Source organism: Camarhynchus parvulus, chromosome 7 (genome assembly GCF_901933205.1).
Source record: "Camarhynchus parvulus chromosome 7, STF_HiC, whole genome shotgun sequence".
Lineage (NCBI taxonomy): Eukaryota > Metazoa > Chordata > Aves > Passeriformes > Thraupidae > Camarhynchus > Camarhynchus parvulus.
In genome coordinates, this window is record NC_044577.1 from 7475188 (window position 1) to 7488362 (window position 13175).

Consider the following 13175-nt stretch of genomic DNA (forward strand, 5'->3'; position numbering starts at 1 on the left):
AAAAATAACATCTTAAGACCTGTAAAGTTTTTCAAAGTTAGTTTGCCTGTAAGTTCATGTCTCTTATTTCTATCATGCTTACAGGGAGAGAAGGAAAACACACCTTACCACAACTCTAGACAGTTTTATGCTTTTGCATTTTTCTCCCTTTGCATTACAGCTTTTTAGATAACCTCATATGTAGCTGAAGCAAAAAAATCACAGCTCCCCAAATATTAGCAATTTTTATTTCCATCCCTCTTACCTGCAGAGCTGAAACTGATACAACCTCTTCATAACCTTGGACCCAGTGTATTTTTCCCGAAAAGTTACAACAGAACAAAAAGGGAAAATTATTTAAGATTGTAACTGACAAGTGGTAGGTTTTGAAAACTCAGAAACATTAAGAAAGTACAGGAAAATAAAAAGTAAAAAGATTCACCCTCCAAAATATGCACCATACTAGGAAAGACACACTGAAAGGTTTTGGAATTTTTTCTTAAATAACATCAGACTTCAGCTCTGTGAAAAACAAGTGTGAGTTGAGCAGAGATCTGTGCACATGTTGTTGCAAAAGTGCTGCTTCAAAGCCTGCTGTGTGTTACTGTGTCAGCAACATTTAAGTGTGGCTTTAAAGGAGGAAACTTTAATATCTGTTCATGTGGGAGTTTTTAAAATTCACATGAAAGTCAAGTGCTTTCCTGGAAGCCAAGCTGGCATGAGCAAGAGACAGTTCACGTGCAAGTCAGCATCTGAAGGTGCAGTTCAGTTTGGTGTTCAGGCAGTAATGCATTGTGTTAGAAATCTTCATCAAGATGCAGCTTTTAGACTTAAATATTTTGTCATTACTGACTTGGTTTTGCTTTCCCAGCAGACTGAACATACTGGGCTAACACAGGGCCCTCACTTTGTAGTTCTCTGTGTGTGTGGTTTTTGCTCAAGAAGGAAATACATTTCTGGTTACAGTTTTACTACATTTAATAGGCACATTCTCGACCAACCTTTTAGAAAACATTTTCTGACTGATACTGCAATTGTAACAATGAAGAATACAGAGGGAGGGCTGCTACTGATTTGTCTGTGGCTGCTTTGGAATGCTTTATTTTTAAAACAGTTCTCTGCTGTTCCTTCTTTTTTTTTCTCTTTTTTTAAAATTTCAATCTTGTGTATCCCAGTAGCAATAATCAGTCCCTGTATTTACTGTGATGCCCTAAGTCAAATCTTAATTTGATTTTTTGGCTTCTGCTTCTTCCTTCTAAAGGCTGCTTTACAAGATTTTATTCTTTTATAGAAAGATTTGACACAAAAGACCACAGAGAAGAAGACTGAACTTAATCTCATGATTCCAGTTACATGATAAATACAACAGGTAAGAAAAGACAGAGGTCAGTGTTGAATAACCTGTGGGTGCCTTGTGCATCACAGCAGGACACCAATTTCCACAGAAGCAGTCACAACTTTATTTAGGCTGAGGGACAGACCACACGAGGGTGGCAGGTGCCTAGAAGGGGACTTGTTTACTTCCCAAATTTTCCACTCAAAGTGGTTGGATAAACATGAGAGCCTGGAATTCCAGCAGCTCTGGCAAGCATTACAAAAAATAAATGTACAGGCAAGGCCTTATGGAGCACATCACAGCAATGGGCTTTGACTGAGGGGCTGCTCTAAATGCTGCAGAGGTGCCCAGTAATTTCAGCCCATGTGTTCCAGTCAAGTGTAGTTCCACAGGGGCTGAAAACCACTGCTCTTCATTGGCATTTTGTGAGGCCCAAAGCAGTTATGAGTTTACAGCAGCTCCAACACGTGCCCTGTCCTTGGTGGGCAGATTTGGCAGGAAAGCCATGAGGAAGGGGCAGTAGTTGGTACGGATTTTTGAGTTCAAGAACAGAGGGGAAAAGCCTGCAAATTGTGCCACGTGTTTTAGGATCACCTGGATCTTTGTATTTCAGCCTAAAAAATCATTGTCTGTCTGGCCTTGGGGAGGCTCTTGCAGATACCTCAGTGTGCCAAACCCCAGTCTGCAGTGAGCCTAAAGGACATGCTAACAGCCAGAATTAGAACCAGCAGAGAATAGGACAGAGGAAAACAACAGCTTCAAATGTAACTCTGAGAAACCTGAACAGACCTTCTGCCCCAAAGCAGAGGAACTGAGGTTTATTTATTCTTGACAGATACTAGACTAATTTTGCAAGCCTTTGATAAAAGCCATTCTGTGGTATGGAATCTGTTCAGTGCTTACCTTTTCTGACAGATACAGTTTTTCCTAATAAAAGTAATCTTCCTTTCCTGCAAAATTTCTGTGTCATTCTTCATTAAGAATCTGTAGGAAAAAAATGAAAGCATGCTTCTCAATTTCCTTTAAATAAAATAACATATCTTTTCACTTTTATTTTTGCTTTTCCCTGGTCCTTAGCAACACCAGAACTGTCCTTCAGCCCTTCTTTGGGCTAATTGCTTACAGGTCAAATATTGTTCTGACTAATGTATAATTTCAAGGGCAAAACTTGTCAGGGTCACTTAATACATTTCTGGGAAGTCCTAAAGCCTGTTCTTTCTCTGTTCTGGCTTGTACTCCTTGCTGATTATCTTTCTGGTGATGGCAGAAGCAAAGGCAGCAATTTGTACATCAGCTAACACCCCAGTGCTTCTCACCAAACCCCTCTCCCAGTGCAGAATCCCTGCAGTGGGTTTCTGTGGAAATCCCAGTTCAGACTGAACAGGGCAGGTTCAGCTTTAGCCTCTGCACAGCATTTCCTTGAGGAGTTAAGTAGTAGGCTGTAATTATGTAAACTGGAATTTAGCCAGGGCAGCAAGGTCATTCCCCTCTAAAGTTGCAAAAGACATTTAAATAATACTCTGAACAGCTCTGCATTTTAACTACTTCACTAACATAAAGGGGTGAGCTTGTCACAGTAGGGTCTCTTCACAAAATGAAATCATTATCAGAGGGCAGAAATAATGAACAATATTTGTGTTTGTACTGCAAAGCCAACTCAGGATGAAATCCCTACTCTTCAGAAATCACTGACAAAGCAGCCTTTCACTTTATAGTCCAGGGTCACAAAGTCACAAGGCCAGCAACAAGGTGAAGTACCAAATCTTAAAATACTGCTATAAGCAGTGTTCTGAGTTGTATGTGTGGTCTGAAAATTAATTCCAAGCTTCTTACAAAGAATTTCTTGTTAATATTGTTGGTAATAGAAGGAATGAAGCCCTCTAGGTAAATACCATCATGTGGCTGTAAGGAAAGTCACCCCACAGCTCTGGAACCTGCCTATCAGCAGTTCCTGAGGCTGTGGTTTCTCAGATGCTTTGAACATATAAGTGGCCACCATGGAAAGAAGCATTCCCACCTCCCAGCTAACATCTGCTCCTTGCTGCTGCATCTCCTGTGCCAACACAAGCTCCCATTGCCTTTGTGGGGAACTGGCTGGGGGGAAAAATCTGCGTATAGCAAAACCAGATAATACATGAATAAATAGTTTAAGATGTTCCCAGAACCGCAGTTCCACTGAGAACAGGGTAGGACTTGTCTTCAAGAGGTTTTTCTATGCTCAGAAGATGAAGTTTTAATGTTATACACCCAAACCTCACTCACATTTGTCCCAGAGCCTGTCCCTTGTCCCTCAGAGCTCTCCCAGGACAGCTGCAATCACATCTAGAACATTCCCAAGAGATGTTTGTTTGTGTGATACCCGAGACAGCTCAGCTCTCATGCAGCAATTCCTGGTTTCCCCTTCCACCCTCTTCCTCCTCTCCCAAAATAATAGGTAAATAAACAAATAAAGGAGTGGCCAGCAGTTCAAAGAAAATACTTTAAGACTGATGGCATTAAACTGCTGAGGGTGATAAGTCTATTATTTTCTAAAATGAAAACTGTTAAAGAATTGTAAGCTTTTTAACATGTAAGGAATTATCACTATTGGAGCCATGACCTTTGTCTCTTGTAGACCCTTCCAGATGAAGCTGTGTAACTAAGAATTAGGCTTATCATTCAAGAACAGACATTGCAGCCATCAACTCATTTCTTCATGAGAGAAGCAACAAAGGAGTGGGTAGAAGGTAGGGCCCAGAAAAGCAGGAGTTTTTGCCAGTTTTTCAAAATGGCTTTCTCATAGAGCTAGCTCCTTTATTTTAAACTAGCTAAATTATCCCAGCCATAAAGCTGGTTATCAGTTACTGCTATTGATGCCTCAACTTATGTTTGTTTGCAGTGCTACTTAGTTTATTTTATTTTTAGATTCAAGACTGTGATCAAAGCTTTGAATATCTTGGCTATTTGATTTCCTTTAGTGACCAAAGGAGTTTTCATTTCTTCCTCAAACCAGTGGAACAAGCCAACAGACAAACTCTCCAACATTATCAGAAATGTTATCTCTTTAATTTTTAGTCACTGATTTTAAAAATAATAAAGTAACTTGGCTCTCTCATAAAGTTTGCTAGTCAAAAGCAATATATAATTTTCACCAAAGTCAGACACTTCTGTATTGAAAGGTTTTGTTCAGGCTAAGTTTCCTCTGTCCCTTGAGCTTCCTTGGCCCTACTTTTCTCTTACTTGCAGTCCTAGCTCTTCTATGGAAGAAACACAGGGAAAGCAGGGACATCTTTCACAGTTCTCCTCCTTTTCCACTTAGAAAATGAAGTTTAACATAGCATAAGGTTCCTCTTATTCATTAAAATTATGTTAAGATAAGTTCTCAGTATGAATGACAACTGAATCCTGCCTCAGAAGGAGGATCAGAGGGATTTGACACCTTGGGCTGTAGCCCTGGGACCAAGCAGGAGCACAGGGACTGTTGGGATCACAGCTGCAAAGACAGTGAAGAGCAGGTCCCAGGGCACATTGCTTTCTATATAAAACATTGCTTTAGCCTCCTGGTTTTTCTTGTGAGCTGCAGATTGCTCCATTTCCTCCATCACTTCAAAGAAGGAAAAGTACCAAAAATATAAACAGTAAAAAGCAGTGCATGAGCTCTTAGTACAAAGAGACTATTTAAACCCTGAAATATCCCATCCTGAAAAGAGCCCTTTTTCACTCGGCAAAGTGCAAATGAAAACTGGATTTCTGAGAACTATCACATCTGTAGGAAAGAAAAATTTTCATAGTGCTTGCTCCATCAGTCTGTACAGTATGTTTTTTCTGGACTGGATATTCTGTGAGTAGGCTCAGGATACAGAGACAGTTTATCTTTCCTTTTCTATAAAATCTACTAGCTGATCTCAAGGATTAAGTGGAAAGAAAAACTCACATCGGTTGCAAAATAAATACCCACTTCTAAATCAACAGGTTAAATGAAGCCAGAAAACCACCCTGAATGCCCATCAGTGCAAATCACCAGGAAGCCATAAATAATAGTTTTCCAATTAACCAGCAAAGAATGTTCCAAAAAACATTTCAACTTGGAATAATGCAATGTAAGTAGAACCACTTACAAAATAATTAAAGATGGGCTGAGATATACAAACAGTGGAGATTTCCAGCTGCCCCTCTCAGCTCAGAGGTAAATCAAGCCACTTAAACAGTTCAGGTAAAACAATTCAGTAGATCCTGTAGAAATTCTGCAAAGATCTCTCCATAGACAGATAAATATAATACAACCATTGTTGAGACCTCAATTTAGAGATGGATACCAATGCAAACACAAACATCAAAAAAGGAGAGCTTCCTATTTACATTCCAAAAATTTCAGAAGTGCTTAAATAGTTTTCCAGACTAAATAAAACTATCTAATGTATTAACATGGAAATCCTGCATCCAGAGAAATAAATTTTAAGCATGCTTAGCTCTTTGTTAAGAGAGAAGGAATCTGCAGAGATTCACAGGTGCCGCTCAGGTTGCAAGAGTAGCGTCAGCAAGCAAAGGAATAGCAAAGGGGAACAGGCTAAAAATATCCCATTCCTTAAAGCTTTAGGAGAAAGAAACCCAAGAAGTTCTATGCACAGCACAAAGTTGCTAGTTTTTTTCCCATAATTTTTTGGGTTTGGTTTGATCTCTGATGACAACTTTTCCTCTACCTGGAGCATTCACGTCCCTTTTCCGTATGAATCTTCTGGTGCTGAGCCACAGCCTCCTCTTCACTGGGATGTTCATGGAGACTCTCTGCTCTTACAAATGCTCATCTCAATTAACTCCCTGCAGTGCAGCCTCCTGATCCGACAGGGCCAAAACTGACTGAAGGGTTCAAAAGTTATTTGGGAGGGGAGCAGGGCCGAGGGAGACACACACAGAGAAATTGCAGGAAGTCTCATTTTTCTCACGGAACCAAGGCAGAAATCAATTCTCTCCTTTTGTACAACTCCCTCCTAGGCAGTCATGCCAAGTGGGAGAGGCAGCTGCTGTGCCTTTTCCCTGAACTCAAACACTGGGCCACCTGCAGCACAGGGAGGGAAGAGGATCCAGATGATCACGCACAAATGCACAGGGACAAGAATCTCACATTAAGACCCTGCTGATCTATCGACTTCAAATATATTCCAAAAAATGAAAGCTAACAAATTCAGTCTAGGTCATTGTTCTAAATTAGAATAATTAGGAAAGAACAGAAAGGCGGCTTCCTGCAGGCACATCAAATGGACTTGAAAGAGTACTAAAATGTCCTAAGTGTTTTATTACACTAATTAGTGAAAAGCTGTTCAACCAGAGATGACCCAAACACTCTGCATGTGCAACACAACAGCTCACACCACAGAGAACAACAGATTAAGTTTGACTTTGGGCAACAGTTAGGTTTGACTCTGGGTTTTACACTAAACTTTGATTTTTTATTTTTGTAAAAGATCCTTTTTTACTTTAATTTTTAGTCCGTGATTATCAGTTGGAGCTTTATAGAACTGATATGAATTTCCTGTAGATTTACTGAAGTCTTATTCTGTAAGGCTTTTCTGTAGCATCTGCTGTTCTTCTCTCATCTGTTTAGATCTCTATTGTTGTTTTAATTACCATCTTACTAGTTTGCTCCAAATTTACAGGACATAAAGCCTTACACCAATACAATTTTTTCTTAAAAAAAAAAATCAAAGTTTTAGAGAGAAGGAAAATATGGATGGCATCTGGAAACTGTTTTGTTTCAGTTTTGTTTTCCACAAATAATCAGGCTCTGGACATCATGTGTGTGGTTCTGATAGGTGAGGTACAGTTTGCCCAAGCAAAGCCCTGACAGGAACAATGAATTTTGCTGTTTCCAATCCTACACACTTCTCCCATTCCCAAGGAATCAAACAATGCAAGAGAGAGAAGGGTTCACAGCTGCTTGGGATCCAGCCTGAAATGTGGAACAAGCCATTGTGCTTAGGTTAATGAGCTAAATATTCATTACAAGGAAGCAGATCTGAGCAGGACAAGTAGGCTGTCTTCATTAAGGAATCTAAAACATGTGCTTGTTTCTGACATCTTTTTAAAAGAGATTCAAGAGTTACAAGGAAACCAACTCTAGACTAATGCAAATGTGGCTCTCATCAAAATAAAGTTTAAAATATTAACAGATTAACAGAACTCAGAAAACTAAAACTTTTAATGAATTATTTGTTAAAACTTTTTTCTCCATAGGAAAAAAAATATGTCTTCTTAACAATAGGGATTAGGTTAATTTTCCTAACATTTTACTGAAATAATCACTTTAATTGTCATTTTCCTTTAAGTTTCATAATAACTACAGGCTCAGATCTATAGAATTTAGTAAGAATGAAATCAGCAGGGTTCCAAGGAAATGATCTCGGGATCTTTAGGTGTTGCTATTTCTCCAGAAATTAGAAGAATAAGAAATTCCATAGCAAACATTCAATTCAAAATGATAAATTGAAAAGCCTACCTTTTTATTAGATCCAGTCAACACTAATTATTTCTAAAGTAAAATCTGAGTGGTACAAAAAACAGCTTTTTTTATCCTGTATTCATTTTCCAAATTCAACTTGACTATTCATTAATGAGATCACACTGCAAAGAACGAAATGTGAACCAAGCCATTGGGCAAGTTTGCTAATCCTGTATTTACTTTTTGCCCACAAAAATGTTAGATTTTCATGTTCATAAAGGAAAATTAGTGTAAATTAAAGAAATATCTGTTTAAGGGAAGAAAAACTAGAGTAATAGAAATCTGGAAAAATGAACAATTCAGAAATCCTGAAGTGCCCTCTTGGAAGGTTGTTACTGAGAGAGATTAAAAAAAGGGGGCATTTCTGGGGCTATTTTGTGTAAACCAATAGTGAGATAGGGCTGTAATGTGCATAATGCAGATCAGAGGGGTTGAAAGTACTGGCAAATATTAGGCAGGTCCAAGTTTTTAGAGGGAAAAAGGTTATCATTGCTTCTTTAGACTAGGTAAAGCCTGTCTTGTAATCCCAGGGCTGTCTGCTGCCTAAATAGAGCACAAACATCATCAGGGGCAAAGGGGGCTGTGTGTGGTCGCTGGCAGGGATGAGAGTCAGCACCAGGATTGTTGGGGCTGGTAAGGCCAAATATATATTCCGATATGGCACAGGGGGCACACTGCAAATATATTTGTCCCTTTTCTTGGCACATTGATGGAGAAAAAAATCCATCTTAAAAGCCATTACTGGAGGTTCAGGTTTATGAATTTTATGGCTTTGAGGGTTACAAACCAAAAGGCAACAACATCAGAAAAAAACCAACCAAAACCCAGGCTGATTTCCCATCCACCCTCATGCCCCCAATTCTAAGAGCAATAATATTTGTCATTTGAGATTATGGGCTTTGGAGAAATAGGGTTTGTTAACCCAAAGTGTTTCATTTGCTGAGTTTGTAAGTCTCTTGTGCGTAAGGTAAAAACCAAACAACCCTACAAAACAGCTGTGTTTGCATTTAAACAAACATTAATTGATTGAAGTAATGAGTAACCTCAAAAATGGTTTGGAAAGTTCACAGCATCCTTCAAATGTTTGTAGACTATTAGAAATTAACTAATTTAATTTTTTATGTCCTCTGTTGCTACAGCTGTATCTGGAAGCAAGGGGTGGAAGGCACACCACACTTGTGTGTAATGGTTAGAAATAAAAGAAATATGAGTTAAATACTCAGAAAGGTTTTCTTGACAGTAAATCTACCTCCAGTGTCCAGAGGACACAGTTCTGTTACACTTCTGCTTTTTCAGAGAGGGGAAACACTGCAGCAGTAGCCTGGCAAGTGGGTCTGGGCTTGTTCTGTTCCTCCTCCTCCTCCTGCAAATGCCCTGACACATCCCGGAGGTGTGAGAGTGGATGTTGGGATTTCCAGCATGGTCTCTTCAGAGGCACATGGCCAGGCCCACCTGACAGCTTAGGGCAGGGCTGGAGCCCCCAGAATGGCTGGGAAGGGAAGAGTGCACCCATCACTAATGTAATACAGTCCCAGGGCTGTCCTCAAGCAGAGGAAATGAAAAGATGGAAATGTAGAACACATTTCAGGTATGTGTAGTACCTCTTCAAAGGAATTTGACATGTCAATGGTATATTCCATAAAACAAGCCAAGAATTTTGTACTTTCTCAAGTATCACTCTTGTGATGACAGATATCACTGGCTGGACAGATCTTTCTAACCACTTGTTCCATTCAGTTCTTTCAATAGTGTCTGTTGCTGCCCTCTGAAAGCAACTTGTTACTTTGAAAGAGGAAATGCAACTTTTGGGACTATTTGGTTTTTAATTTACCTACTAAGACATTACTAGAAAACTGTCTGCTCTTTATTTACACTAAATTTCATGCCTGTAATTAATTATATTCCTATAATACTTGAGCCAATTACTTCTGTGGTTTTTTCTACAGAAATTATAATTGATGTAAAATGATCCTTTGAGTACCCCATAAATACAATACAGGGAGATGTTCCATAGCAAAGAATGCATTTCCTTCAGTATTTTGGCCTGTCTTTAGTTTAAGCAACATCAACTCCCAGCTGGGAAGTAGCCATAGAAATCAGGAACTCTCTGCAATGCTCAGAAACCACTGAGCTGGTGGCAGCCAATTCCAAAGCATGTACCTCATTAATTAACACCACATTTGTGGGTTGTACATTGATTTGCTGAACAAGTTCCACTGCTATTCAGAAAATAAAGCAGGTAATCAGAACCAGATGATGTACACAGAAAATCTCTTATTTCCTTACTTTAATTTTTCTGAAACAATAGGGCAGACAGTACTACTTAAAAGGATAAAATTAAGCAAATCTAAGCAAAGTTAGCTTGCAATAATGGTGGTTTAGTGCAATAAATATTTGCCCCCTAATCAAGCCCTGACTGGACCTCCATAAAGCTGCATGTGCAGGGAAGATACAGCAGCAGACCAAGGGATACTGTTAATTAACCAAATCCAGTCAGAGAAAATGGTCACTTTGCCAGACAAGTTGTTCCTACACTACAAGATGCAGTTTTAGTGCATTGATTTTTACTAGTCCAAGTAAGATCTGGATTTTTCTCAGTCTCTCTGTGTTCAGAACTTTAATAGCACTAAAGTTACAAATTAGAAGACCCAGTCCTTCCACATGAGTTCAAGCACAGACAGTCTAATTCAATTTACTGGGACAATTCAGATGCATTAGGAATTACTTACATACACATTTGCAAAAATCAGACTTCTAGATCCTTCCAGAGGGTGAAAATGAGGGTGGGAGACAGAAATTTTATGTCAGCAAGGTAGGCACCACAGCTGCTCAACCAGATTCTGGTTTCCCAACACCACATGAAGTGAAGGGGTTCCAAAAGATTAAGCACATGCTAGTGGTGTATAAAACTCGATGACATTCTTTATCTCCCCAAAGACCTGAGCTCCTAGAGCTACCAAAAGAAAAGCTAATTGGACAGCAGTTCAGCTGCCTGTGCCTACAGCCACATCCAAACCTACAAACAAATGCTGCTGAAGCCCATGAGGTCAATCAGATGGAGAAGCTGAGCAGAGAGGATGCTTCTGCTGAGCAAAAGTCTCAGCTGAACAAACTGTGCCTTGATCTTCCTTGGTTCATGCCTGTAGCACACAACAGCAGCTCAAGGTACTCAGGCATGTAAATATATTTGTACTTTCTATTTGCTAACGTTGCGTGGCTTAGAAGAATTTACAGCTTTGGAACACCAATGCATATCTATAGATGCTTTTTCACATTTTCCATGATAAACATCTCTATCTGCTAGCATATGGAATGAAGCCTTTTTCAGAGCCATGACAGGTATAGGAGGTATAGGTTACCTCATGTCCCTGGGCTGCACTGTCTCCAAGTTACACATTACCAACACAGCAGGAGCTGTTACCTACTGCAGGCACTCCTGACAAGGAGCTGAGGCTTGTAAAGGCAGTGGGAAGCTCAAACCTTTTAACTCTTAGAGAGAAATGATAGGAAACATCCACAGACCTGAAAGGGAGGCTGCTACCAAAAGGATGAAGAATCTTTCTCCATGGCACTGAATTAATGTGTAGTTTGATATAAACTTTCTGCATCCTTAGGGAAGCTGGCACAAGATGTCACTGCAATATTTCAGCAGTCAAGGAATTTATGAATGACAAATTATGAACAATTGGAAAAAAATCTCCAACTCCTTGAAAAGCCTTAGCCTGGGTCAGGGACTTACTAAACAATTCTTTCCTGGGATTATTTGGGTAACTATCTGCATTACCACACAATTTAAGGATTCTCTACTGGAGAATTAAGGATCATGTTAAGAAACTTGTTCTGTGTATCATATGGTTGAAAAGCTTTTAAACCTACAGCCTTTTAAAAATATGAGAAAAAAAAAGCTGTTCTGTATGAATACAAAGGATTAGAAAAATTTTGTGCTGGATTACAAAGTCTCTTACGACATATCCAGCTGGAGGCACCAGTGCTTGAGTGAGCAGCAATGCCTCCAAGCACACTGGTGGTGTTTAAATACACAGGGTTTGCCTTCACTTCTGGAGAAACTAAAACAATCCCAAATAATAATCAAAAGCTTCCATAGCAGACAAATAGTGGTAGAGTCAAATTATCATATGAAATGAGTCAGTTTTGAGGCCATATATCCCAAAGATTAAACTGATCCATAACTGATGATCCATAACTACTGAGAATGCTGCTCTTGCATGGGACAATAATGTTGCTGTGGACAGTGTACCAAAGCAGTTTCCTTTAATCTTTTCTAGTTTTTAATTTCTCACACATGGCTTTTAAATTCATATTTTACCATGTGAAGTACCTTGTCTTTTAGTAAATGAAAGCTGAAAAACATGCCAAACTTTGCCTTAATTCTAAGAACATACTCTCCAGATCAAAATCATATGATTTGAGGGTCATTTTTATTCCTTAACCATTACTCGTGGTCATTGAACCAGTCACAGCAGTTCTCTGCTTCTCACAGTACCTAAAGTGGTGAGAAAGCTGACACAGCACATAAGCTGTGGCTTGGATTGCTTAGAAAAGAGGATCTTTCATGCTTAGCAATCCTCATTTGTGCAGAGAAAGGACAGTTTGACTAACCACAAAAAACAAAGCAACTATTGAGTAATGTGCAGTCTTCATTTTTGTGCTCCTCTCTCCCATTTTAACATGGATTTTTCTTCAGTTTTTCCATTAAGTTTTCTTACCTCACTTATTTTAATTATTTAACTAAAAAATTAATCACACAGTAGATAAAGTGAGGGACGGTTCTGTTATTTCAGTGGAATATATTCCCACAAAGGCCTCTGGAGCCACAGAAAGGACCACAACAAGTAACACAGACAATCCTCAATAATTTACTTCCCAGAAAGCACACCTTGAGATGTGTGGCCTCATCCTGCAGAAGCTGTCTATAAAAGCAACTTTTGCCTAGGATAAAATCTACTTTTGGGGAAAAAAAAACACCAAACAGTGTAAAATAACTGAGAGAAAGCATGAAGTGGCCTTTTACTGGGTGTTTTTATCTTCAATTTGTGATGTGTGGTAACTGTATGACTAAGAAAAAAATATACTTTTTATTTTAAAAATGTACCTGTACCAAGGATTTTATACCAGGTTTGATTTCCAAAGACAAAAAACACTCAGAGAGTAGCAACATATCTCTTAAACGGCACTTGGCTAAATTAATCACAAAAGCAGCTTTAGAGTGTCTGGGGCCTATACAAAACAGGAAAAGTATTTCCTTCCTCCAGCTCCCCAGAGCTGGCTTTCTTCATGGGACATGTATTTCATAGGGCTGGGTGTGGAAGCAGCTCTCCTGCCCTCAGCAACACCACATAGCCATCCTGCCCCAAAACCCATTGT